This window comes from Geospiza fortis, unplaced genomic scaffold (genome assembly GCF_000277835.1).
Source record: "Geospiza fortis unplaced genomic scaffold, GeoFor_1.0 scaffold75, whole genome shotgun sequence".
NCBI classification, from domain to species: Eukaryota; Metazoa; Chordata; class Aves; order Passeriformes; family Thraupidae; genus Geospiza; species Geospiza fortis.
The window spans coordinates 157,600-182,006 of NW_005054360.1; the positions used below are offsets into that span (position 1 = coordinate 157,600).

The 24,407-nt window shown below is 39.3% G+C and overlaps 1 protein-coding gene across 3 annotated transcripts in view; it reads left to right on the top strand.

Annotated features, from left to right (window-relative positions):
• Positions 1–24,407, top strand: part of KIAA1217 (KIAA1217 ortholog) — a 354,729-nt gene that overhangs the window by 102,133 nt on the left and 228,189 nt on the right. Inside the window, exon 1 of one of the 3 annotated variants that reach the window (XM_031059311.1) lies at positions 22,092–22,226. The exons of 1 other annotated variant lie outside the window; for it this stretch is intronic. The gene's annotated coding sequence lies outside the window, so the exon portion shown is untranslated. Of the gene's footprint in view, positions 1–22,091; positions 22,227–24,407 lie in introns of those variants that run through there. One more of the 3 variants, XM_031059316.1, reaches the window with a different exon arrangement.

Consider the following 24,407-nt stretch of genomic DNA (forward strand, 5'->3'; position numbering starts at 1 on the left):
TTGTGTTGCTATGAAGCCAGCAGTCTATGTGCTATTGCATATGGTGAGACCAGGACAGGCATTATATAGTCAAGTGGATGCAACCTGTACTCCAGATTTTATTGGTGCTGCTATAAAGGAAGTCCATCATTTAAAAGATGCTTAAGATATATTTGGAGAGGAGAAACTGTGGTTTATTGTGTTGTGAGTCAAAAGAGATATGGTCCTCAAATTATCCAGGCCATGTTTGGAGGGGTTTTTTCCGACGTGGATAATCAAAATGTTGGATTCTCATTGCAATAACAAGCTAATAGTCTAGCACGTTTGATCTTCTGTGTTTTGAATTTGCCTTCTCTGCAGAGCAGCAGCCCATGCTGCTCTGTAGCACCCAGCTCAGCAGGGCCAGCTCCTGTCCCCTCCTGCTTAAGCCACAGAGGTGAATCCCTGTAGTTGTGTCTTCCTGTTAAAACACACAGTAGGTAATTTTGTCCTTTCAAATCCACTGTTTTGCTATCATTTACTCAGAAAGATGGCAGGAGTGTTTACTTCCTTGTTAGAGCTGTAGTAATTTTCATTGACTCCAAGATATTATTGCATTGTTCTGAAAGGCCAAATATTTGCTCTGATAACTACTTCTCTCACTATATTAGTTTTGGAGGTGTTTGAAAGCATCTTCATTTCTGACTGCAGAAGATGGTGGATCACAGTCATTTCCCTGTGTTACCTATTTAATTTCAGAATCCCTAGTGGGTTTCTGTCCTGCAGGATTTTAGGATATTTATTCCTTCAGTTGCCCTCTAAAATTCCTCTTTGACATTGCTGGAAAGGCTTTGGGTTCATTTCCATCAGGATTTGAGGTAACACACATTTGGTGTTCTTTTTAGTGCCGCTGATAGAAACATTCACCTGGTCCAGGTTAGAAACTTATTTTTAGAGACACAGGCTTGACCTAAAGGCAAAATATAGAAATCAGTGGAGCTCAAAATTGACTTTGCTGCTTTTGTGAGTTGTCTGCATGTGGCACAGTCCCTGTGTTACACTGGTCTGCAGCGGGCCAGAGCATCAGGTCTGGCTGGTGGGCTCATCACTTCTGGGGACAGGACGGTGTCACCGGGGAGCAGCGCCCAGGACAGCATGAGAGGCAAACCTGCTGGAGGGCACAGAGCCCACACCTTGGATCTGTGAGTTGGCTTCTTGCCTGTCTGATAACTTAGGCCAGGATGGGCTGACCTTTGGAGGAATGTGGACTGCCTTCAGGTTTTGGGGGTGCCCAGTTTGCCTGGTGGCACCTCCCCAGCTCCCGCAGCTCCCCCTTCGGCTCCTGTTCCCAGGGAGAGGTGGCGGGACAGGCTGACGTGAGCCCTGAGCTGCCCAATGCTGATGTAAGCTTGCAGCAGCACAGCACTCTCTGGCCTGAAGGAGATTACATTTCTGGCAGAAACAGGATATTTAAGATTAATTCAGAACTCAAATTATTATTAGTAGTGTTGCAGTGAGATAGTGTTTGTGGGGAAAAGCGGTACCTTTCAAAGTTATCACTGCACTAAAGGGAGGAGGAATCACTGGCTTTACTGAGCAGCTCCTAGACTGCAGGCTTTTTTTTCTTTTTTTTTTTTTTTTCTTTTTTAGATTGGTTGTGACCATCCTAAGTAGGTCAGTGTATATTTCAAAGATTTCACAAAATGCTAGAGCTCTTAAAGCCTGATTAGGAGAGGTTATTAAATGTCTACTTTCAGTATTTGCTCCTTTGTTCAGTGCATCAGGTTTTAGTTCATGTCCTTTGTCTCTTAATATTGCTTTGTTCCTTGATGAACAGACTGCAAATTGTTTTTGCTAATTTTTTTTTAAGTCTAAATGGCTTGGAATTCTTTTTGCTTTTTTTTTTTTTTTGATGCAATTGCTTTTACTACTTTGCAACATTATATATCAAGTGAAGCTTTCTGTTGTTTCTCATTTCTGTTTCATAATACTTTAATACTTTTTAAAATGTCCATTAAGTATAAAGATTTTCCTTTACTTACTCCCTATATTGGACTGCTGAGACTCATATAATCTTTTCCTTTCCCATTCATGAGTTCTGTTTTCCTTTTAGGGCATAGTTTGTCTTTAGAAGAATGCTTTTCATGTCATGATAGCCTTCTTTGCTCTCTTCCTCATACTGCCTTTGGAGAAGGAGAACTAGGGAGACCTATTAGACTGCTTTTGGGTTTGGGGGTTGGTTTTATTTTTATTTAATTGCGGTGCTTTTAATCATCCCTTTCTTATATCTTCATGAAGTGGCCTGGCACAAGTACATATTTTAGTGTTTTATCACCCAGGCTTTCTTTTAACTAATTTCTGTGTTCTTAGGTAATTCCTCTCTTTAACAAGTAAAATGGGGATGGACTCTGTGCATGGAGCCAGGCATTTTCTTCAGTGTTGTGTTGGACAGCAGCTACTACCGGTGGAGAGTTAGACCTGGGCTTGTCAAGGGAAGAGGGAATGCATCGTTCAAAGGGGAGCGGGTCAGAGGGAGAAACAAGAGGCAGTAGAAAATACCAGGTTCAGGTTACTTTGAAAAATACAGAATAATTTACTCCTTGTGGGAAAGCACAGAGAGACAGAAAGAAGATAAACCAACGGGAATGAGAAGAAGAGAAGTTGATAATGGCACTATATCCATTAGAAAGTGGATGGACACTATATGGGAGCAATGGGAATAATATTCAGCCATCCTTATCAACACCAAAGTGCTCATAAGACTTTGCATCAAAGAGTAGGGCTTCCCCATAGAGGTAGTCCCTAATTTAAGCTTTACATAACATGTCTGCATACAACCTAATTAATATTTGTCATGAATGGAGGTGCAAAAACTATTTCATAGTAGAACCCTTAGTAAAGAGTTACTTCCACTCCAATTTACATCCCTGAGTGAAATGCTGTTGGTCTGACTCTAGAGCTGAAGGAACTCAGAGTCCTTTGGTGGTCTGAAAGTCTGTATAAGAAAAAAAAATATGAGTAACTTATATACTTTCATAATATTTATACAGCTGTAAGAGTTTTACTTTACTTAAAAATTTCAGCAACTGCATGTTATCCAGAAATATTTTCATCAGCCTTTTGAACAAGGAACTTAAGATCATGTGAATCTTAGCCCAAAGCCCATGCACGTAACACATGTTGCATTGTGAGTTGTTAGATCTGAACACCCGTTCCTTATTATTACCTTTATTTTTTCTTTCTGAAGAATATTTTCTTTGCTGCCTTAAAACTGATATGATAAGCAGATCAATTGCATCAATCTGTATTCCTGAAAGGTAGGACATATATTGTAGCAGCAGATGTTATGAAAGTTTGACAAAAAATGTCTCATAACTTCTGTAGTGTTCAAGGTCATAGAAAAAAAATTCTCACATACAGCGGGAACTTGGTTTTAACCTGTGAGTCATAAAATAGAAGCTGTAAAACAAGTCTGTGAAATATAGTAGAAGAATATTAGTTGTTTTCAACTGACAATTCATTTTGTAGGTACTGAAGTAGACACAACACTGTATCACCAGTTATTCCTTTGGAGAGAGAAAGTGTATGGTCAGCATAGTCTAGTGTCTTTTTATGTGGAAAGGTTTTTATTCCATTAGTAGAATAGCTTGTTGAAATAATAAAATATGTACTCTTCACCTCTTATTTTCATTTCCTGATGTATGATAGCTTGAACTGCTGTTGAGTAAAATTTGCAGCAAATGTTCTTCCTTGTTCTCATTTGATATAGTTCACACTCCATTAACATCCTGATAGAGAGAAGGAAACGTCCTTCTCTACTGCCTAACTTTTTATTTTCTTGTACCTCTGAGATGACTTTGGGATTCCATACTGCAACTGCAGAACATCACACAGATTTTAGATAATGTCAGTGCAATGGGATGAATTCTGCAGTGGTACTCAGACTCAAAATAAGTTTAATAGTCATATTCTGAATTGTTTTGTTTAATTTTTTTTCATAGACTTCAGCTGAATTTATCCTATTGTCCACAAATCTACTGAAGTAGTCCTAGTGTGAATGCCACTCTCGTTCTGGCATATACTTTGATTAAGCATATCTGCAGCCCCTTATTTAAAGAAAATTATTTCACTTTGGAAAAAAAGTCATTTGTTCATGACATTGAAATAGAAAGGTATTTTTTGTAAAAACAGAGTTTACTTTTTCTATTTTAGGTTGATTAATGCAGTTAAACATTATTTATTTTTCAGATGAAGCATTCTTTACCATGTGTCTGTAGTCATTCCTTCATCACAGATTATATAAAAGTGGTGCTTGTATTTGAAAAATTGTCTCTTAGACAGTTAGGACAAAACTAGACTCTGTAAGTCATCTGATAGAGGGGAGATACTGAATACAAGATTACTTTGAATACAAACAATTGTTAAAGAGGTAAAGATCTAAAGACAGATACCAAAGGACCTGTCTGGGTGGAAAAGATAAAGTGGCATAGATCACCTTAATGAGTGTTTCAGCTGAAATTCAGAATTCAAGTGCCTAAAATTGGCACCAAGAAATGCTGAATGCTTTTCATTCTTTTTAACTGAAATGAAAATAGAACTTTTGTCATCTGACAGGGTTGTGTTTAGCAATCTGAATACATGGCCTGTCAGAAACAATAAGTATTTGCAGATTCCTTTGAGGTCACTGGGAGTTGAGGGATAAGCAACCTTTTAAATCTACCCTGAGTGTCTGTGACAGAGTCCATGAGCCTTGGGGCAGGTGGCACAAGGAAAGGGTTAATTAAACAAACCTCTACGGAGGGGCGGCAGCTTATTCTTATCTGAGGATCTGCAGGGGTATTGGGCTGGATCTGTGAGTGTCTGTGACTCTCTCCAGTCTCTGTCAAGTGAAACAGAGTAAAGGGATTAAAATGAGGCTAGAAGAAGCCTGGCTGTTAATGGGAAGACTGAGATCAAGCAAACTCAGGGACAGTGGTGCCCACATTTGGAAGATCTTATTTAACTTATTTAACTTAGTCCTTCAGTTGGCATTGCTGTGTTTCAATAAGAAGGGGCTTGGTACCTGCAGAAGGGTGTCCCACAGCATCACACTGGCCATCAGATTATAACTGCTTTGATTCCTTTGTGATTTGTGTACTCTAAGAGCATCTGCATGTACTCGGAGGAGCTGATGCTGTTCTGACCTACTACCCTTGTCCTGCTTTTTTAACTGACTTTGTCACAGAGGCTGCGGACCAGAGCCAAGTTTTCTCCTTATCACCAGTTTGATTCCAAAGCAAAATGTAAAAAGTGTTTTTTATCTGCAGAACAAACCACAGAATAAGGCAAACCCCTTGGTGATGTACCTGTGCTATTACAATGTTTGAGTGTGGGCAATGTAAGCAGGTTTTGCCCCACGGTGTGACTTCTGCAATACCTCAGCAATAAACAGCATTGGTAAGAGCTGCTGGCTTCCAAGAAGATTAAGTGAGGGGAAAGAAAGGAGGCTGAAAGTTATATTTTGCTTTGTTAATAAATGTTTTAATTTCATTTTTTTCTTAAAACAATCCTGTCTAGGATTTGTATTTTGGATTCCTAATGTCATTTTACAACAAGCAACTCTTAATTTGATTTGTGAGTCCTTAAAATCAGATACCAGTATTTTTGGTAGACAAAACATGATGTATTTTTTGCCTGTGATTTTGAAGTTGATATATTTAAAGACTGACCTGAGTCAACCCTAGTGGGAATAAATCAGAAGGTTCTGATGTGGGCTCTGTGTCAGATGGTGCTCAACATCTCCGAACTGTGTAAATCAGAAGCCTTAGAAGTCTCAGCTCATGCTAGCAGCCATGTGAAGGGTTGCTGAGACTGTCTCAGCACCTCATGGGGCACTGTAGTCTTTGACTAACTGTTTTCTTGGCAACTTTCTAAATCTGCCCAGCATGAAGCACTGTGTAGGGAGAATTCCTGCATCTGCCTTCTTGATTGCGTTTTGGTTTCCTCTTCGGTTGGTTCAGAAAACCAAAATTTTGCAAACTTATGGTGTCTTGACTTGTATCAGTTTTTCATCCTAATTTCTTAGAAAACAGCCAAACCTACTGCAGAAGCATGGCAGCCCCTCACTCAGGTGATAGAAAGCAGGGATTTGTCACTGCACCCAGCATGCCTGAGCGTGGTGGAGGAGTGTCCCAAGCTGGGAGCCATGAACCCACAGCTCTTGGGGTGACCACTCCCAACATACTCTGTAAGACCCTTGAAAGGCTGTGGGGATTGGAAGAAAGCCTTTCTTTGACTTCAGGGTTGTGACTGAGCCATTAGATGAGAATTTGGTTTCATCTTGGACTACAGGTAAGGGGCAATTTTTTTTAATATACAGCCATTGTGTGAAACTTCTGAAGAAGATAATGGGTCATCCAGACACCTTTAACTGATTTAGGGCTTCTTTGTCATTATCTTGGATTTCTGTGCACTTCATAGGATTTCATAAGAAATAGCAGGTGATGTCCTGATTTTTTAAAAGAAACCTTGTGAAAGATCAGGTGATGTGGCAGACTACCAATTTGAGCTGATTGCATCAAGTAAAACCTCAGTACTTGTCATGGCAAATTTCAGTCCATATATACAATAATACACTTGTTTTTGTATGTCTGGAAATTTTACTTTTTCATATGTACCCATGAAGGAAAAAAAGTTATTTGTGCTCTTTGACAGCCTCCTGTAGTTTTAACACTTGCAGATAACTTACAGCTCATGTCATCGTCACGATTTTAAGTGTTTCGTATTACTTCTGCTTCCTTGCTCTCCTTTGTGTTTTGCTTGTGTCTGCTGTAGGAAAAATTCTTCAAATTTTATCTGGTGCGATCTTTTAGGAAGCTTCAGTCTCTTAGTAAACAAAAAGCATTGAATTCATTTTGGATGAAAGTTCTTTTTACTCTAATTTTTGTATAATGCATGCATTGCATTTTGACTTGTGAAATTTCTGAAATATGACAAATATGATATTGTCTAGAAATTATAGGTATCAAGCAAGCAGCTTCAAAGTGAACAGAACTCAAAACTCTAAGTTTTACGTCCATGTTAATGAAATAATTCTGGGTAGACATTAATCTCCATGACAGCCTTTACTTCTTCTATCCCTCAGAACACCTCACAAAGTTTGCTGTTCTTGCTGTACCAGCTCAAGTAACTTTCACTTGCTTGCAAATCCTGGCCTGGAAGGTGACAAGCCCTTACTTGCTGCTGTCTGACTGTATTTTCAGGAGTGACACTGTGTCATGACTCACCCATTCTGCACCAAACCCCCACGTGAGCAGTGTCATCCGTTTTCATCAGAGCACTGGAGTCAAAACAGGACTAGTTTGGCTCACACTGAACATCACCTGTTTCCCCAACCTTCCCATATGGTATTTATTGTGCAGAAGGGTTTAAATGGCCATCTATGTAAGATGTTGCTGAGCAGCCACGTGGATTATGTCAAGCCACCAGGAAAACGACAATTTTTCACAAGATTAATAATGCTGAAAAAGGAAGTGTGGGCTTTGTGATTGAAGGCAGCTGTTGGGTGGGGGAACATAATCCTGGGCACAGCTCGCAGGGGCTGAGCCTTGCTCTGCTTTGTCAGCATGGCCTCTGTGCCAGCTCAGTGCGGAACAGCAGCAATGTTCTTGCCAAGCTGAGGTGCTAAGCTTGCAGAGTGTTTCTATTATCAGTGTTATTCTCATGACCTGGTGAAAGAGGAGAGGGTGCACATGGAGTAATAAGAAGTGGGTATCCCACAGGCACATAGGTTTTGTGCAGCATCCTGCACAGAATGCCACAAACTATATCCAAATTCTGTTTCACTGTATTTTTGTGCAAATGTGCATGTTTCATAGGAATAAATTAGTGACAGTGTTCAGAATAATATTTTTGTGTTACCTTTTTTAATATTTTACATATAGTCTTGCATGATTTTCAATTTACTGCAGAATTTAACAGTCTGGAAGAAAACTGGTGTCTTTATAGAATAGAGTGGACTGTTTTCAATTGGGAGGGGCCTACAATGGTCATCCAGTTTCAACTGCCTGATCAATTCAGGGCTCACCAAAAGTTAAAATATTGTCCAAATGCCTCCTAAACACTGACAGGCTTGGGCCATCTAATGTTTCGTGGTTTGCTTTGAAGGTCAGGTGTGAGGTCTGGGTCTGACTTGGAGGAAGGAGAAAAGTAGATCTTGCTTTTAAGCAGTCAGCAATTACCCTGTGAAGTATGGGTAATATAAAACTTGACACTTACAAAGGCAACAACATACTTACATATTGATTTGTTGTTCAAATGTTGCCCTCTGAGTGAGAGGACTATAATGCTCCTCCTTCCTGCCCTAACCAACCTTGGATCTTGCACACAGTTTTTAAGTCACATCTGGTTGTTGTGGCTGATTCCAAAGTAGGAAATTTGACAATGTATGCCATGCTTACAGTTTAATTTGAGAAAGAAGTAAATAGTTTCTATTTGTTCTCGATTATTTTTCATTTTTTCGTTTGTTTGTTTCTTTTGTTTGTTGGTTTGTTTTTTGCTTAAAGTTTTAAATTTTTAACTTTATTATATGGTAATCATATTCACCACATTTTCACTAATGTCAATATATACCTATATATATATGTGGGCTTTGAAACCTTCTTATACTACATAGTTTAACACAACATTTGTAAAACTTGCACAGTCTAACCACTGAACACACAGGGGTTCAAAGCACTTGTGCTTCCATGCTGCTGGCAAAATAAGTAAGGCCCTCGAATAAATTCTATAGAGAACTACTCTTTTAAGAAAGATTCTCTTGTGGTAGTATGAAAAAAATATTCCACATAGTACAGAAGCTGTAGCTAAGTTAACATGTTTGAGTTCCATTTTAACCTTTTCAAAGATCTACACATTTTATGAGTTCTGAGTGGCAGTTATTTCCTTCTCCATAAAAATTTTTATCTCACATTCAAAAACAAGTGCATTAAAAAAGAAAGTTGGAACAGTCCAAATCACACCCTCAGCTTAAAAACCTGCCCCATCTACTGAAAAGCTAAAGCCACAAACACACAAAACTTTGTCACCTGGTATCTAAACCCAAGATAAGCTGTGTAGTAGGAGACTAAATAGTAAAGGTCTCATTTAAAAATCTTTTTGCAAATACCCTAATATGCAATGGAAAATCTGATTTTACAAAAAATAGAAATGCTGTCATGTAAAATTAGTTTAAGTACAGTTTTTTAATATGTAGTTCAGAAGATATTGAAGTTCTTTTTTTAAACTGTGATTCACTAAATTAGACTATGCATAAGACTCTCATCTAACACTATTTTATCAGGCACTGGACCAAAGAAGCAAAGCAGCAATCTCAAATCGATGTACACCAAAATAGACACCAAATGGACACCAAATAATTTGTTCTCTTGATGAGAGGATTTATGCTTTTTCCTTAGTGCATAAAATTCATTTCCTCTTTGTCTGTTTATATGTTTAAATTTACATTCCAGCCTTGAAATACCTCTGAAAACCCTGGGCAAAGAGCTTTTTCTGGGCAGTTCTCAGTTGCTCATCCTCTCTCTACATCTCTCCTACAGCTTTCATGCTGATTATTGTACTTGCTCCATTAAATGCTTATTTTTTGTGTCACTTTTACTTGAAATGAAAAGAATTGTAATCATAACATTTTCATTTGGACATTTGACTCCATCAATCGTGGAGCCAAAAGTCCAAATGAAAAAGTGGTTTGTCTGTATGCAGGGACAGCAGTGTCCTAGATCCCATGGACAGGGACACGGCCAAGAGGCTGAGAGGAGGAATCACTGCCCCCTGCTCAGCACTCATGGAGCCTCACCTGGACATTGCCCAGCCTGGTGCCCTCAGCACAGGCACACACCATGAACCAGAGGCACTGGGGCTGGAGCTGCTGCCCTGGGGGAAAGCTGCAGGAGCAGGGCTGGCTCACAGGGGGGCAGAGGCACCTTGGGGCACCTTGCAGCCCTTCAAGTCACAGTGAGGAGACAGCTGCTGCTTGTGTGTGGTGAAGGGCTGGAGACAGCAGGCAGAAATCAGAATGAGGAAGATTCAGAGTGGGTATCACAAAAATCTCTTCCATCCAAGGAGGGTGAAGCAGCGGCACAGGTTGCCCTGGGATGTTGTGCAGGCTTCATCCATGGAGGCTTTCAAAGCCTGAGCAGCTTGGTCTGACCTTGCATCTGCCCCAGGGTCAGTGGGAGGTCTTCCTAGGGGAAGGATTTCCCACAACTTCTGTCTTGGTGCTCTGCTCTTTGGTGGGGATTCAAGTTAATTTCTTCTCCTCTGTGCCTTTAGCATCCCAGTTCCTTGTGAGCTCTCCTGCACCACTACTGCCCTGGTCCCAAAGCCTTTTGCAGCTGCCATGGTACGATGCAGGCTGCACTTCTGCAGTGCAGGCATTCCTGAATAATCTCCACATATCTTTCACAATCCCCTGTCCCTTTCTTTAAGAGTCCAAGTCCAAGTTATGTGTTATCTTAAAAGTTGTTTCAAAGCTTTAAAGTGTACATAGAGAGAACTTAAATGCAGAGACATGGGACATTTTCTTATCTTTTCCTGATGTGTTGCTGTGATACAGCAATGACATAACTGGCTAAACACAAGTAACTTCCACAAAACAAAGAACATCTCTGGCATCTAACGTGGTCCTGCCAACACTGGTACCATCAAAGATTTCTATTGCTTTTTACTGAGCTTGAAGGTAATGAAAATTTAATGAGTTGTAATTAAGGACTGAAGGAATTGAAGATGCTTTATCAAAGTTTCCAAATTCTGCTTGGTGAATAACAGTAATTGACAAATGCAAACATATTGATTTATCCTTTATCCTAATTGCTATTCTGTAAATGGAATGGGCATTTCTGCTCCAAATTAATAAAAGACTTTTTTTTAGGGTTTAATTAACTGTTCTTTAAAATCTTCATTCATCTAAAATCAACCTTCTGTGATAATTATGCACCTTTAAAAAATTCCTTTTATGTAACATAATCTATAGAGGTACACACTGGCTTGGCAACCTACTATTAGCTTGCAAAAGGGAAGATTTATGGCTGGAAAACACCAGCTGCACCTGTTCTTTTTGCTGAACAAATCACCCTGAAGTACACCATCACTCCAGCCTGCCACTACATCATTTGTATTGCTAGGAAAGTGAGTTTTCCTGCATCAGTAGTAGATATTTTTCAGAAATGAGTAAAACCACATGGTTACCCAAATTCTAATTGGTATGTTTATGATTTTATTAGAGTCTTATGAATCATTGGTAAAATAACACACTTCGATTAGTGAATAATATTAGCTATAAAGAAAAGTGGCTTAGATAAGATCTCAGGGTGTGGTTTTAACCTCTCACACAGTAAATCTGAGATCTGTGTCCTTGCAGATTGCATGTCTCCATTAGCACCCTGTTGAAATTTGATTTGTGTTCTTCATAGTAACCAAAATAAAAAGATTAGCCAATTATTACTTTCTGGAAATAATGGAGGTAATCACAGCTATGGTCAAAAAGGCTCCAGGGGATCACATTTGTGTGTCACCTGAGCATAGATTTAAGTGAATTTTGTGCTGACTTCTCTGGCCCCAAGGCTTGTTCAGGGCTGCCCTCCAGAGTGAAAGGAGGGATGAAGGGGTCCCTTGCCCAATGCTCTGCCAGGCATGTGGAAAGGGGATTCAAAGCTGCTCCACAAAGAAAATCCTCAGGGCAGCTCCTGGCAATCATGAGAGCAGGTAGATGGACACATCTCTTGTGTTCCACAGCCCATTTCTGTAACAACTTATCCTCATATGTTCTCACCTACTTGAAAATATGCCTAATGTAGTAGAACCATGATAGCTGGCAGGATTTCCCCCCTTTTTTATCCTCTTCTCTTTCCTCTTCTCTCACCCAAATTTCTTCTTGGTCTCCACCAGGTTCCCTAAACCTCACATGTCCCTCATTTATTTATGAACAAATAAAAGTGGATGATATTAGGCTGCAAACTGCAAGGCTTCCTGTTTTGACAGGCTTTGTAGTATATTTAGGAGTAACATCTAGTTAGGAGTTTTGTAGTATATTTAGGAGTTTACATCAAGTAAAACTTGATGCTGTGTCAAATAAATGGAGTTAACCACCAGAGAAGCAACTCTAACTGCAGAGTCTGGTGGCTGAGCTAGAGCTGGAACCAGGGCTGATGTAGACTATAACAGCTGCTGTAAAATAAGTCATAGTTCCCTTCAAAATTATAGGATTAAATCCTGAATCTGGACCAGACTCTTGTTATATGGTTAGGTTCCACCAAATTAAAATTACCTGTGGAATTACATTTGAGTGTAGAACCCTAAATAGGTGGCTTTAATAACTAGAATGAAATTGTTTTATATTAAGGGATATGTGACTGTGATCTTATTAGCTGCAAAACAGACTGAAATAGAGGTAGTCCCTGCTAGTGGAAGAAGATGGCTAATTTGTTTGTGCTGTAGAAAACTGTGGAGAGATTGGAAGGAAATTTAGGCTGAAAATGTCCAAAACATTGCTAAGCAAAGAAATATTTTCCCTCTTTTTTTCTGTTTTCATGTAATAGTGCTCTTCAAAAGTATTAAGGTGTGTGTCATACTTGGCAGGTGACTGGAAATGGGATTATTTTATTCAGTGGAAGACATTGCTTTATGTGAAATATACATTAAGGTCTCATTTTTAGTCCTGAAGAGTGTTACTTGCTTAAAGCTACATTTATGGTCACTGCCTCCATTTTCGCCATGTTTTATGGCTGTTAGCATTGCAGATTTTTATATTTAAAGAGAAGACAGTAGTTTTCTTTAGGTTTATACATTTTCTGGGAGTTATTTGAATTCCCAATTGCAAAACTTCATTTTGTCATGGGAGTAAATAATTAACAAACTTGTCATTAAAGTCCAGCAAATATTTAAAAGACCCATTTAATTCTAATGTTAAATATGGAAGTTGCTCACATCCTATTTTTCCCCTTCAAGGAGTCTTTATTGAGGTAAGAAAGATTTTTTTGATCCAAGTCATTCCAGTCTTTCCCCCTACAGACCCTTTCATTGAAAGGTATTTTAAGGACTATTAAAATGAGGGACATCATGAAGGCTTGCTCTCAGAATTTGTAACATTAATTTTTAATAGCTTCTGAATTATTCTGTTTATTTTATGGTTCACATGATAACATGGTAGATGTGGTGGTTGCATTTCAGTGGGAGGAATTCAGGTCAGACTGGCTGAAATCTCCCTGATAGCAGACTGGTGCCCATTAAGAGCACTGGAGGTCTTAGCAGAGGGGAATTACTGCTCTTCTTCTCCTTCTTTTCACCTATTTTATTTCTGTCTCTCTTTGCATGTGTTTTTAAGTGCATGCCTCTCTGTCCTTTATGTAGCAATCCTTATAACATCAATCTTATTTTAACACTTTGGGATCAAACAGAAACATATTGAAGTCAAAGTTTTACTTTATTTGATTAATGCATTAGTACAAATGAAACAACTTTGAACTAAGACTATGTTTTTACATCTTTTAGTCATTACAGCAAACCAATATAGCATCAAGAACAGTCAGATCAGAGAACACTTCTTGGTAGAACATAGTAAATAATGTGGTCCTTGGGAAAGAGAATATACATTCAAAACATCATTTTACCAGTTTCCTTTATGCTTCTAGGCAGAACTGCTGGTCATGCAGTGTCCTCTTTATTTTAACTTGGGCTAACCTACTTTTAAATGGCCATTGACCTTTTTTTAAAGAAGGTTTTATATTTATATATTGTACTTGACATGGTCATCAGTTTAGTTTCCCACTCAGAAAATAAAATACTTCATAGGCCCTTATTTTGATTGATAGGGTTATTAGTTCTTTTCAAGATTTTTCTTGGTTGGAAAGACTAATATTCTAATTTCTTTGCTTCATTGCCATCTGCTATTGTCTGCTGTTTGATCACTGTATTAGATTTTCCCTTTGTGTTCCTGATGAATAATGTCTGATGATGGAGGTTGGAGGATCCATCAGGGTAACCTGAATACCACCCCAAATATCTGCCAGAAATAAAGGAAGCAACAGTTGCTGCATTCCTAAAGCATGCTATGTGCCACAATCTTCTCTCTCTTAAGTGCTAGTAATTGGGACCATTTGTTGTCATTTATGTGAATAAGGCAATAAATCATCAAATATGGTCCAGCAAAGCAGGACATCAAGTAATCTGCATAAAATCTCCAGATTTCAAAACATTTAGTCTCTACAAGTATGGGCAGATTGTAACCAAGAAATGTCTTTCCAGATGGCTTGAGCAGGTGAGGATGCAATGGCTGTGCTTTTCAGATGGGTAGTGGTTAACTCAGACTACCTGAACTATTACCTATAGCTACAGAAAGGCAATAAATGGAGTTGGAGATTTTTTACTGTTGTTTAACAAAAATGTTCATCTCTCCAGAGCTCTCAGACAGCAAGGGATCAAGCAGCTGACTGTTCATAGACAGGTCACTCAAACCCATGCAGCCAGCATGATAGGGCTCTTGTTATCTCACTGTAAGGACAGTGTAAGTGACAGAAGGATCAAGTTCAGCACCAGTCACTTGAAATTTTGACACAGGAAAGAACCTTGTGCATCATAGATGTAAGTAAAATTGTGCAAAAATTAAAGCTTGCTGTACTCTGACAATGCACATTTTAAACAGGACTTAGAAGAAAAAGTATTTTTTCCTTTTCTGTGATGGCCAAAACCACACAAAAATCACAGACAGCTGATCGGATTAGCTTCTTGAAATATTCATTTATGGAAGTCTGAAAAATATTGTGTCTCACAAGTAGAAAAATACATTTTATATTCTGTGGTTCACTAAATCATCACTTCCAGGGCCACTCCTGAGGAAAGGACACTGCATTGGTGGAACACTCTCTGTGCGTGTCTGCAGTTTAGACGGTGCTGACTAATTGTTTTGCTTTTAAAAAGCCCCCAAATAAATGTTATTGTACTATTTCTCTATAAAGAGTTCTATATCTCCTTACTTCCCTTCAGCTTTCCATAGACCTGTGGAGGTTTTTCTTTACATCCAAGGTCGGTGGTGGAAAAAGACTGGTAGTCCAGCCAAGAGTGCCAAAGCTACAGGTGGCCTACAGAGATATTCCTTCTCACCACCATCTTCAGAGGACCACCACTGTCTTCCCTTTGTTCTCTTTTCTTTGTAGTTTGCTCCTCTTTATGAGAGCAACCAACACAGCACCCATACCCAGGTGCTATTGATGGAGCCTTGCTGGATGAGGAACAGTTTAAATACTTCATGTGGGATATGAGTGAATTGCCCTCATGCCTGAAGATTGTCCTCCCTTCATTCATTTTGTGCTTACTTTTCTTACCTGTTTTTCCCCCTTGTGTGGCTGATGCAGAACTTCATGATGAAAGTAGAGTTTTCAAACAATGAAAAGGACTTATCTTGCCTTGACCATATGCACAGGATTCTGTCAGTCAAGGATTGTGTTTCTGTCTCCTGGCACACCCAATCTGCTCTTGCTTCCTACCTATGTCCTCTTCTCTTCATTCCAAGATTTCATTCAAACCATCATGAGGGGTTGATTTTCCGTAAGGCATAGTGTATCTTTTGTAAAGCTTTAAGCTCTCTGTGTTGTTTTTTTTGATGTGATAGAGCTCTTCTAAAGGTTATTCTTTTATTAAGAAGTGGTCATTTGAAAACGATGATCCAAAAAGATAGAGAAGGCTGCAGTTATGCTAAAACAAATTAGCACCTAACATTTGAAACTAACATTTTCTTCAGAGTAAAATGTCAGTGTAGTGTTACAAATTGTTTCTCTCCTTCCCCTATTTATAGGGGCAATAAAGACAAAGCCAGTCATAGTTTCACTTACATAATTTCAGAAGAGACTTGGAAAGTCAAACACTTCTCTCTTTTATCAAGAAACTACTAATGCCAGAAATTTGGCAAAAGATAATTTTGTGCACATTTTTAAATGCTTTAAGAATCTCATGTGAAATAACTTCAGGTGTGGAAAGCAGTATTCACATGTTACTTAATAATGAAAGAATAATAGTGATGATCTGCTGTGATTTATAGCTAATGGGTATTCCTTTAAGAACTTATTGAGCCTAAGTTCTTATTTGATTTGATTAAAAGATCAGAACAAGTGAAAAAGCTTTGAACCAAGATTGTAGAGATTTTAGCACTTTTAGTTATTACAGCCAAGCAGTATAGCACCAAGAACAGCCAAATCACAGAACACTTTGCTAGAGTTTAGCAATAATTTAAATATGGCATAAATATTTGAATTTTGTATTCTTTTGTGAGTGGCTGATATATAGAAAAAGGTAACATTCTGCAAAAAACAAAGTATTTGTTATAAGTTGCATGGGCAGCTGTTCACAGTTGATTGTTCTGTCTGGAATTAGTGATTAACTCATCAGGATGAAGCACCCCAGCCTGCCATCAGAGTTGGCATCAACTGGAAATCTTAGCAACGATCTTGGCAAACATTTCAAACATGAAAGGCTGTTTTCACACACTTGCCCCATTGCTTTGTCTTCAGATGGTGCAGCCTTTGGTGAATGCAGTTACCTGTGTCTGAGTGTGCTTGGGCTCCCCTAACCCTTCAGGCAGGGAAGGGAACCCAGAGCAATTGTCAAAAGGCATCCTGAGGACAACACCAGGTGAGGGGCAGTAGTGGTGTACCTGTACTGCTTTAGAAAAACCATAACCCTGATACAGTTCAGTCTTTAAAAACACTTCAATAGTAAGCCACAGGCCTGTGCACTCAGGAAAACCAGGACTTTGAAGGCCTTGGAACCAAAGCAAAATATAAGATGCAGAAGTGATAAAATAATACAGAAAATTAACTTAGCCCTTGCTGATGGTATTTCTGGGTTTGTGGCAGAATAAGATATTTAGATACTACAGCTGTAAATGCTTTTATCTTTAAGAAAGTTTTTGCTATGGTTTAATTTTCTGAATTTTAAATAGAAGGAAATATAGTAGACCTGAAGGATTTTTTCTGAGTTAGGTTTTTTTTTTAAGACTTGGAACTGAGATTAAATTTTTATGGCTGAGTAGTAAATCTCTGGAACAGAATTTCCTGATATAAATGACAACTCTGCTTTAATTATAGAATCTTCTAGGCAGCTATTATATTAGAGCAGTCCTTAACAGACTTTCCTTTAAGACCATATTCAAGAATAACAGGACTTGCCATAAATACACCTTGCTTTCTGTTGGAGGGGTTCACTTGTCTTTGAGTGAATGACTAGGTTCCTTTTGCATGGTTTATTTTCCCAGTAAGAATGTCTTCAGATCTATTGGAAATGTTCTAAAATGTGTCTCAATATATTGAATGTGGAGCATCTTCTGTACTATGCAACTATTTCAGAAATCATATATGGAGAAATAAAGCACTGGTACATAGTTCTAAGAAAGCTTTAACATCTGCAAAATTAACTTGTCACTAATTTTGCATGCTTCAGTTAGTGGAAAATGTAGCTCTCTGAAGCACCAAGCTTTTTTTTTTTTATTATTATTACATTACATACCTATCAGTGACTTGCATCTGAAATTGTTTTCATCACTGATCTTGTTCTTTTGGTGCCTATACATTTATTTCTCATTTCATGCTGAAAATGTTATGCCATCTGGTTACTTGCGTAATTTTGTAAAGAGAAGACTTCATTAATTTGCAGTTTTAACTTCTGCACCTGCAACTTCCATTTACTGGTGTAGCAGTTGTTGCCTGTCAATAGTTTAGAAAGAGTCTGCTGAAGCTGAAATATTTCTGCATACATATCTTTCTGCCTTTAGCTACTTGCAGGCCAAAATCTGGGGGAGTATTTGGTAGGCTGAGAAAACACCACATCCTGAACTGTACAGCATCAACTCCCAATTTTTCCTGGTTCACATGCAAGGGATCCTCGCCTCTCCCCAGCTCTTTATGTGCAAATGTAAACTAGAATTCTATGGTTGCCCAAAAAAGGAAATTTCAAGCTTTGCAAATGCTTTGTTTGGATTAATAACATCTATAGTCACGTTTCTTTTATCCCAGAGGGCACAAACATTTCTGAAGTTAATAGCAGTATCATAACCTATCTAATATGCTATGGTAAAAATGCCTTCTGTTTGCTAACTCTTAACAAATTCTTGTTGTCATATTTCAGCAGCAATTTATTTTCTAGGCCGGAAAGAGGAGAGGTTAGTTTTAAAACTAAAAGCACAATGTTTTAAACAGTGTATGGTTTTCTAAAAATATTACTTGTTTACTTATATGTGTGATAATTCAAAAGCAAAGACTGCAGTGTTGGTCCCTTAATATTAATTTCTGCTGTGTGAGGCTGTGGCAGAGTTTATTCATTGACCCAAAGCACGAGAAAACTTCCTGCAGCACTTTCTGAAAACCTGACAAACTGAACTGCTTTTGCTGAATGGTAAGTTACATCAATATGATGTCTCTATCTAGCTGAAGTTGGTTCTCTGAAATTGAAGGGAAAAGGGCTGGGTTTGTTTTGAACTTTTTGTTTGGGGTTTTTTTTTTTTTTTTTTGGTCTGTTTATTTTCGGTTTTGTGGGTTTGTTTTGGGTTTTTTTGAGTTCAAAAGAGTAGCTTGGGGTTCCAAAACGCCTGAGAGCTGATGAAAGACTTGCTCCCTGGGGACCTTCAATAAGAGCCTGTGGTGAAGAGGAGGGATTGGCAGGGAGGGACCTGCCCCAGGCCTGCAGGGCAGCTGGGCTGGGCAGGCAGGACCTGTGCAGGTGTGTGGGGGGAGCTGGCAGCAGCCCTGGCTGCACCCCCATGCTATTCCACGCTGATTTACTGAGTCTGCAGCCAGCCTGAAACACAGCCAGCTAAGCAACCTCAGCTTGTGCTCTGGGACGGTTTATTTCAGGGTTTGGGGGGAGTTAGGGGTGGAGTTTTTTTGGCATTTTGGTTTTCTGGGGGATTTTTTTTAAAGTGTTTGATGCTGACAGTTGGAATCACCAACTTCACATCTCAGAGCCTTTAAAGCAAACAAACAAAGCAGACATTTTCTGGGGAACACTGTGCCACAGACTGCAGGAAGCTAAAAGGGATGAATGACCAGAAAGGAAGCAAATCCTCCCAGAAGTGGCTGTCAGGCATGGGATAGTTTAATTGCTGGGACTTTGGAGAAAAGTTGTACATCAGTTGTTGGACAGATTAAAAGATATTTAAGCTTCCAGATTATAAATAGCCTCTGAAAAGTTTGATAACACAGAATGACAAAACTCTGTGAGGTGGGAGGGCACTTCTGGAGATGGCTAGTCCAACCCCCAGCTCAGGCAGACTCTGCTACAGCAGGCAGGTCAGGGCTGGGCCTGGTTGGGTGCTGCTTATCTCCAAAGATGGAGACTTCATGCCCTCCCTGTTCAACTTGTGCCAGTGTCTGACCACCTTCACTCTATAAAAAGCCTTAAATTCTTTCTTCCCCCCTGTGTTTCAATTTGTGCTTTGTCTCTTGTCCTGCTGCTGGGCCCCTCTGAGAACAGCCCAGCTCCCTCCCCTTTTATGCCCACATCAGATGTTGATGCACATGGATAAGATGCCTCCTCCAGGCTGAGCAGGCACAGCTCTCCCAGCCTCTCCTCCCATGACACGGTGCCATCAGACACTGAGGTGTTACTGGAAATGGTTATCTTGGACTGGAGTATTCCAGGAATTTCCCGTGTTTGAGGAAAGTGTTTGACTCATCCCATTTCTGCAGGGCTGTGTCTTTGCTGTGAGAAAAAGATTTCTTGTCAAAACCAGGATGTCACTGCTCTCTTTCAGTGCAGAAGTGTCACCTTAGCATCCAAATGGACAACTTAGGGCCTTTCCTAGCAAAAGCTGATGGATGGAGCTCCCTTTCCTCCTCTTTCTTGCTACATCACTAGAGAGAGCCTTAGGAAAATCTTGAATTCAAAATGTCTTTGCTTTGCTTAGGAATTATTTTAAGTTACAGGAAACATGACCATCTGATTAGATTCTCCTTCGCAGATGAGGTCATTCTTCCACGAGCAACCTGTGATAAGGATGCTTAGTTTGGGTGAATGTGTAATGTACAGCAATCTCAGTTGGATTTTGCTTTAGCAGTAGTGATTTAAAAACTGAAATGCTATTTTTGTTGTCACTCAGGACTGGATTTTATTTCACAATTGTTCTGTGTTGTGCAGAATTAAAATAGGTCTTTGTAGTGTTAGAGGCATTATTGTCATGGCTTTAAAAAGCTTCTTAAGCATACAGCATTTGTGTCTGCTTGCACAGTGAGAAATCATAATGGAAGATATTAATAATTACAATTGGTCAAACAGTCCAAGATCTTGAGAGGGAATGACAGTACTTCTTGGGCTCAGTACAACTGAGCTGTCACATACGTACTGGGTTTCACATTTTCTCTTCCTTCTTCACTCATTCTTTACCCCAGTTACATGATTAACTCTCCATTCATCATCCTATCTCACCCCTGTTTCTGTTCTTCATTGTCTTCTGCACGACCTGCTGTGCCTGAGCACTGCTAATGAGCCCAGTTACTCTCACGCCCCTCAGGTCTCTCCTTGTGAGTAGAAATCTTCCCACTCAGAGTTCCTTCTGTGTTGATAATGTAATATGCAGAATAATATCATGGCAAGGCTTTCTGTATTGCACTTAATCTGGCCCATTCTTGATGGGGCAACAAAGCAATAGACACCATGCTTTATAGAGAAGCATAAACAAGTACCTATTTAATGTAGGAGTCTTGGAAAAATATAGAAATAACTTGCAAAATATTTTACTGCATTGCACAATTGCCATCTCAGAAAATGAGGAATGGCTGTAATAATTAAGTCATGTTTTGCTGATTTTTTGCTTATTAAGCATTTCTCCCAAATATCTATTAGTAGTTTAGCTTGTGTAATATTGATTTGCTTGTTTGTTCTAGTTTTGAAATAAAATGGACCCTCATATTCTATTAGAGATGCAGCATACTGGTTGCCTGGGATATTGAGAAATACATTTTAAAATACAGCATGAAGATTTTACTGTAACTGTAGCTGTGATGTTTTCTTTTGTTTGCACTGTGTTGTTTTTCTTTAGAAGTTGTTTCCAAAATTATGGTGAATGGAATTTTCTTTTCATGTGACCAAATGCTCTTTGTCTTGGCAGCATTCACAAGCACAGAGCTGGCAGAGAAAGTTAGGCAGGATTTGCCTGGGCATTTTCAAAGATGAGCATTCAGGAACTGAAATTTGAAATAATGTAGCCTGAGGCCAGGAATTTTTTCTTAGGGAGTCAGTAAAGAACATGATTATCTGTAGTGTGTAAGAAGCCAGGGGTTTTCTAGATATATATGTACCACTGAAAGAGGAAAGTATAATGGGCAATATTCTGTGCAGTGTTGCTTTCTAAACAATGCCAGCTAATAATAAGGGATTTGGGCCATTTTTCAAAGAGAGATGATATTTGCTGTCAATCCTTCCTTTCTTTCGGTGAGTTAGATAAAACAGTGCTGGGAGAATATGCATCATTTAATCCAATTTGAGCTTGCACCGTGCTTAACTCAAAGACAAATGTGTTCTTGACATCAGGCATGTACCATACAGCACTGAAGCAGTGCGGTTTTGGCACACTGCGAGGAAATCTGCTGAAACAAGAAAGTGTTTGTTTGAGAGAGAGGGCTGGGAGAGGAGCACGGGAGGGTCCCACAGGCAGAGGTAACCCTGAGCTGGGTGGTTTTTCCCTCTGTACCTGCGTAGGTGGAGCATTCCCCTCATGCCAGGGTGCTCCTCAGCGCTCACCCGGAGCTCCAGACAGCCCCTGGAAGAGCTTCTGCTCCCCACAGTGTGGCTGGGGCTCAGCACCGGGACAGAGCCCTCTGTTTTACCCCAGCACACATTTGCATTCCACAGGTCTGGGAAACTGCGTGACCACCCAACGCTGGGTGTTTAAAACTGATCAGGCTGGCAGCACAGCACTTCACATCCGGCTGCGCTGCACACACGAACTCCCCAGCCTCTGTGCTGGAAAGTGAGCTGCAAAGGATTTTTTTAGAAATTGCTTTTGGAGCAGGTACATTCCTGCACAGGCAGAATGTCCAAACCCTCTCGCTTGGCTCGACCTGTGTCGGCTAATACAGCTCCTAAATCGCCTTTGTCTAGGAAAGAAGATTTTAACAGCCGATCACGAAAAATTAGGCTAGGTGAAAAGATTTTGAGAGCTGGCAGCGAAGGAAACCTGGTTAAACAGCATCAGCAAGAGCAGGTGGAAATCACAGAAAGGCTTGTGTCACGGAGGGCTCCTTTCCTGAAAGGTAACTGGTAATTTCATGCTGCAAAAAAAAAAAAATCAGATGCGTTTGCAATCATTGTGCTTTGAATAAACCCCAAGCATCAGTTATTGTATAATATGGGGTATATGCGTGTGTGTATGTGTGTGTGTGTGTGTGCTGTTTCTAAACAACAGATTCTTGTACATAAAGCATTTGTTTTGAAAATAAAAGGGCTCAAAACATTTTTGTTGTTCAATTTTGGCTGGGTACTGTATACAAGCTAAAAATGTTGAGCTGTCAAAATTGTAAATCAAAATCTTTTACAGTCTAAATGTGCCACTGTATTGTGAAGCTTTATTTGAAATATTGGTTTGAAGTGGGAGAAGTGTGAGAAAGATTAAATGGGGAAAAATAAAGAGAAAATAGACATCAGTGCAGGCACAGAATCTTTAAACCCTGCAAGTAAAACTCTTCTTTGTGGGTCCTAACAAGGCAGCTGCAACTATTTCTTGTATAAAAACTAAACAGATCAAGTGTATTTGGAAAGGCTTAAATGCTTGCAGAATGCAAACAAATGTGGAGGATAATATAAGATTACAATCTGCTTTCACTGATCTGTTGAGCAATGGGCTGCAGGAGCCCTGCCTCTTTTTAACTTAGTTTTTGTGACAGTACTCCTTAGAACTGCATTTAAAAGTAGCCATTTAATCTGCATGGTGTAAAATGAGGTAAATTGCCATTCGATCAGGAAATAAAAGTAGTACTATTCTAATTGTACTCTTCATACAGTTTATATTTAAATATGAACAAGAAGTAGAATCCCTTCAGTACAGAATAAAAATTGCTGTCCCTCCATCCTAAATCCATAGGAAAAAGAAGTGCAGATTATAGACCTTTGTAACTTGAAACTGTACTTTCATTTCACACACATGGCATCCAAGGTCACAGTTTTTATTCCCACCTGAATAAGGTTTAAAAGAATTTTTCTTTCCTGCAGTATGACTTTTATTATTTCACAAAGAAGGGAAAAGTGATGACACCTAGTCTTACTCAGGGAGATAGATGATCTGTTTGTTTCTACAAAGGAAACTGTGTTTGAAGCACTTTATTAATGGCAGAAGAGAGCAAATAGAAAAGCTGGAGGTGGGAGGGCTTAAATTACTGGTCTCACTCACAGAACCTCTTGCTTATTTAGCACTGTAATATGGAAACTCATTTTTGATCTTGAGATGTATTGCAAAAAAGTAAAACCTTTATTCCAAAAAAAAAACCCAAACCAGATGTACAATTCTTTATGCCCTGGTAACCAATGTTTATTGATTTCATAGTAAATTATGTTTCCCAGTCAAGTTTTTAAAATTTGAAAACTTTCATAGAAAATCCTGTAATGTTTTTCACCAAGTTAAAGTTTTTTAAACCGTAGTTTATTCCCTTTGTGTTTTCTCATTTATATGGTGCATTGAGAAAAGGAAGTAGTGTGGGATTTCCAGAGACAAAAAGTGTATCCTTCTAATGGGATGTGATTTTTATGGCACTTTCTGTTCCTTTATCACTTTACTCACTTTATCAAAATGTTGTTGGGCTATGTGATGCTTTACAACTTCAAGCAAGGGTTGCACTCACTGCTTAGAGTTTTAGGTGAAATTTCTGTAAAGGGAAATTTAGTGTAGATCAGTAGTGCTGCAGCGTGGCATGTGCTTTTAGTATTTATAGCTTACACTTACTGTCTTCTTGAGCATGAATTAAACCCTGTTAAGTACTGGCCTTCTGCATTGAGATGGTTGTTTTAATTATGTTATTGTGAGTTGTTTTTGTAAGAGATGTTGAAGGACAAATATTGATACTTTTGAAGGGAGCATACCATAAGGGTGATGGAAATGCACAGTGTAGGTTTTTTTCTCTGGAAATGGGACTGTCTGGATGACACCCAGTAAAGTCCAAACACTGGCCAAAGTGATTCGAAAGATGTTTTGTGAGAAGCAGGGACAGACCTGGGTGGTGGAGGGACAGCAGATATAGTAGAAACCAAAAAAAAAAAAACCATAGAAGCCACAAGGCAGGGCTCTGGGGCAAGGCTGAGTAATACAAGAAAGCATGAGCAGCAGCCAAGGGTGTTTGTGTGCTCTTGAAGTGGTAAAGAAGAAAAGTGGAAGAGGTGGCAGAGGGCAGGTATAGGCTGAATGAGATGGCTAAAGTAGGAAGCATAGTGAGGGGAGGCAGAAA